The sequence below is a fragment of the Carcharodon carcharias genome, chromosome 12 (genome assembly GCF_017639515.1).
Source record: "Carcharodon carcharias isolate sCarCar2 chromosome 12, sCarCar2.pri, whole genome shotgun sequence".
NCBI classification, from domain to species: domain Eukaryota; kingdom Metazoa; phylum Chordata; class Chondrichthyes; order Lamniformes; family Lamnidae; genus Carcharodon; species Carcharodon carcharias.
Window position 1 is genome coordinate 83,430,141 of NC_054478.1, and position 4,734 is coordinate 83,434,874.

Here is a 4,734-nt window from a genome sequence, read left to right on the forward strand (position 1 = left end):
TTTTTTTCTATAGTTATTGGTTGACTTTAAAAAGGCTGTAAACATGTTTTTATGTTGTGTTGAAATCTCTACACTGATAATGGATATTTTCTCCAAGTAATCATGCTATTTCTGATGAATTTCCATTTGAAAGCATTTCTATATTGCATATTGTTTAAAGGTAATACTGGTGCATTTTAGACAAGTGCTTTATTTTTGATCTTTCACTTAAATCATCTTTACAATAGTCAGTTGTGTGAATCATTTTAGATTCCCGCATTTGACGTTTTAGTTTGTTTTAAAGATTTTTCAAAAGTTAGCATTCATGCATTATAATACTGCAAGATTGTCTTCCAGTATTGCAGAAATTTCATGTACGATATGTATATGAAATGCTTATTCCAGCATATAGATTTGCATGTTTCTTCACTCCACCAACTTATTACCAGAATATTAACTGCACTGAAATTTATTCTGAAAATGGGACAATGCAATGCCTTTATAAATTGTGCTTTTAAACCTTAAACAAGCTCTGCATTTTTATTTTTCCATTTTTAATTTTGTTCAGTTTTGAATATTTCTATTTGGTTTAGATCTTTCCCTTAAGTGTTTTAGAGAAAGAAAATAGGAAACTAATTAGAAACCTTCTTTATTTCAAACTTTCATTTTAGTCATACCCAGGGCTGTACTTCAAAATTTCTAAATATTTTACGTGTCTACAATCAATCTAAATGTTGACATTTTAGTACCGCTAGTTATTTCTGTTTAACTGTCAAATGAAGTGTTAAGTTTTTTGATGCTAGACAAGGCAAGATACTGAATAATGTCCTGCTAAATTTCTATTCCTGCATATTGACAATTCAAAATAATCAGGGAAGCATGCAGATGTTTATATACCAGTGTTAGTGAGCTGTATTGTACCAAACACAGTGTTTCACTGTAGTTAATTGTCCAGTATAGATCAGACTGAGTGAAATGACTTTGTATTGCTGCTAAAATGAACTTTTGTTTGAATGCTGCTCTTATGTTGTCATGCAATTTCTTTATTGTAACTTTTTAAAACCTTTGGCAGAAATTTATGGTCAAGCCTTATTACAGTGTTTGTCTGTATCAAGAACTTGCACCAAACAGATTTATTTCCAAAAAAAAAATTATGTTTGCCAATGAAATGTCAATGTGTGGTCAAATGAGACCTATAAACATAACGCCTTAAAGGATGCTTCTGTTTAAACATATTGTAAATGGTCTATGTAAAACATTTTTACATGTTTAATAAAATTCTTGTAAGTGATTTGTATGTTAATTTTTCACTTCATTTTATTTTCATAAGACCATAAGACATAGAAGCAGAAGTAGACCATTCGGCCCATCGAGTCTGCTCCACCATTCAGTGAGATCATGGCTGATTTGATAATCCTCAACTCCACTTCCATGCCTTTTCGCTTTAACCCTTAATTCCCTTACTAATTAAAAATCTATCTATCTCAGCCTTGAATATACTTGACGACCCAACCTCTACAGCCCTCTGCGGTAAAGAATTCCACAGATTCGCTAATATCTGAGAGAAGAAATTCTTCCTCATCTCTGTCTTAAATGGGCACCCCCTTACTCTGAGATTATGCCTTCTGTTCCTAGACTCTCCCACAAGGGGAAATAGCCTCTCAGCATCTACCCTGTCAAGCTCCCTAAGAACCTTATATGTTTCAGTAAGGTTGCCTCTCATTCTTCTAAACTCCAATGAGTACAGGCCCAACCTACTTAACTTCCCCTCATAAGAAAATCCCTCCATACCTGGGATCAACCTAGTGAACCTTCTCTGGACTGCCTCCAGTGTCAGTATATCTTTCCTTAGATAAGGGAACCAAAACTGTTCACAGTATTCTAGGTATGGTCTAACTAGTGCATTGTATAATTTTAGCAAGACTTCCCTATTTTTATACTCCACTCCTTTTGAAATAAAGGCCAACATTCCATTTACCTTCCCTATGCTGAACTTGTATGCTAGTTTATTGGGATTCATGCATGAGGACTCCCAAATCCCTCTGTGCTATAGCTTTCTGCAGTCTTTCTCCAAGTAAATAATTTCAGCTCCTCAATTCTTCCTGCCAAAATAACCTTACATTTTCCCATAATATAGCCCATCTGCCAGGCTTTTGCTCACTCACTTAACCAGTCCATAATCCTCAGTAGACTTTTTTTGTCATCCTCACCACTTGCTTTCCCACCTATTTTTGTGTCATCCACAAACTTGGTGATAGTACATTCACTTCCCTCATCTAAGTCATTCATATATATTGTAAATAATTGTGGCCCCAGCACTAATCCCTGTGGCACTCCACCAGTTGCAAGTTGCCATCCTGAAAATGCCTCCCTTACCCCAACTCTCTGTCTCCTATTAATTAGTCAACCCTGTATCCTGCTAATATAATACCCAACACCATGGGCTCTTATTAAGTAGCCTTCTGTGCGGTACCTTATCGACTGCCTTTTGGAAATCTAAATATATTACATCTATTGGTTTCCCTTTGTCTACCCTGCTTGTTACTTCCTCAAAGAATTCTAATAAACTTGTACGGCATGATTTCCTCTTCATGAAGCCATGCTGACTCTGCTTGATCATATTATGTATTTCTAAGTGCTTTGCTATTATACCCTTTATAATAGACTCTAACGTTTTCCCAATGATGTATGTTAAGCTAACTGGCCTATAGTTATCTGTTTTGTTTTTGTCTCCCTTTTTAAATAAGGGCATTACATTGGCAGTTCTCCAATCTTCTGGGACTTTTCCAGGATTCTTGGAACATTACTACCAGTGCATCCACTATCTCTGTAGCTAGGATGCAACCCATCAGATCCAGGGGGCTTATCGGCCTTTAGCCCCATTAGTTTCCCTAGTACTTTTTCTCTAGTGATAGTTATCGTATTTAGTTCCAAAACCCCCTTTTCCCCTTGATTATTTAGTATTTTTGGAATGCTATTAGTGTTTTCAACCTTGAAGACTGCAAAGTATTTACTCAACTCCTCTGTCATTTCCTGGTTCCCCATTATTATTTCCCCAGCCTCATTCTCTAAGGGGCCTATGTTCACTTTAGCCTCTCTCTTCCTTTTTATATTTTTAAAGAAGATCTTACTATCTGTTTTTATATTACTTGCTAGTTTACCTTCAAAGTTTATTTTCTCTCATTTTTTTTGGTCATCTTTTGTTGGTTTTTAAAACTTTCCCAATCCTCTGGTTTACTACTAATCTTTGCCACATTGTACGTTTTTCTTTCAATTTGAAACTATCCTTAATTTCCTTGGTTAACCATGGTAGGTTAATCCCCCTTCCTGGGATCCTCCTTTCTCACTGGGATATATCTTTGTTGTGAGTCATGAACTATTTTCTTAAATGTCTGCCATTGTTCATCAATTGTATTTTCTGCTAAACTCCTTTCCCAGTCCATTCCAGCCATCACTGCCCTCATTCCTTTGTAAATACCCTTATTTAAGTTTAGCACAGTTATTTCCGACCCAAGTTCCTCACTCTCAAACTGAATGCTAAATTCTATCATGTTATGGTCACTATTTCCTAGGGGATCTTTTACTCTGAGATCATTTATTAAACCTACCTCATTACACATTACCAGATCCAAAATAGCCTGATCTCTAGTTGGATCCACAACATATTTTTCTAGGAAACTGTCCCGAATACATTCTATGAATTCTGGTTCGTGACTACCTTTGCCAATTTGATTTTCCCAATCTACATGAAGATTAAAGTCACCCATGATTAATGTACTGCCTTTTTTACGTGCCCTCATTATTTCCTGATTTATTCTCTGTCCTACAGTATAGCTGCTGTTCAGGGGCCCTATAGACTACTCTCAGCAGTGTCGTCTTCCCCTTGTTATCTCTTAGCTCCACCCATATGGATTCTACATCTTCCGATCATTTCTTGCTATCGCACCTATTCCATCCCTTACTAACAAAGCTACCCCACCACCCTTTCCTTCCTGCCTGTCCTTTCGAAAAGTCACATACCTCTGAAATATTTAGTTCCCAGCTTTGATCTTGTAACCATGCCTATGTAATGGCTATAAGATTATATCCATTAACCATTGTTTGTGCCATTAATTCATTTATTTTGTTCTGAATGCTAAGTGCATTTAAGTAAAGAGCCATTAATTTTGCATTTTTATTATTTTTTCCCCCTTTGACCCTATTTGCTGCTTTCTTTGTTATGTTTGTACTCTGTCTTTTCCTGTCACACTCTCGGTATCATTACCTAAATAGCTGCCCTGCAAGACTGCAATACCCATATGCTTTGTTAGCCTATGTATCCCCTCTCCAGAACCCTCCTCCCACCAACTGCTTAGTTTAAAGTCCTCTCTACAGCCCTAGTTATTTGATTCGCCAGGACACTGGTCCCAGCACAGTTCAAGTGAAGCCCATCCCACCGGAACAGCTCCCTTCTACCCCAGTACTGGTGCCAGTGCCCCATGAACTGAAACACATTCCTCCCACACCAATCTTTGAGCCACGCATTTAATTCCTTGACCTTTTTTTACCCAAGCTAGTTTGCCCATGGTTCAGGTAGTAATCCTGAGATTATTATCTTGGAGGTTCTTTTTAATTTAGCTCTTAACTGTTCAAATTCTTTCTAACCCGATCAATGCCTTTGGTACCAACATGGATGATGACAACTGGATCCCTCCCCTCCTATTCCAAGTTCCTCTCCAGCCCTGAGGAGATGTCCTTAACCCTGGCACCGGGCAG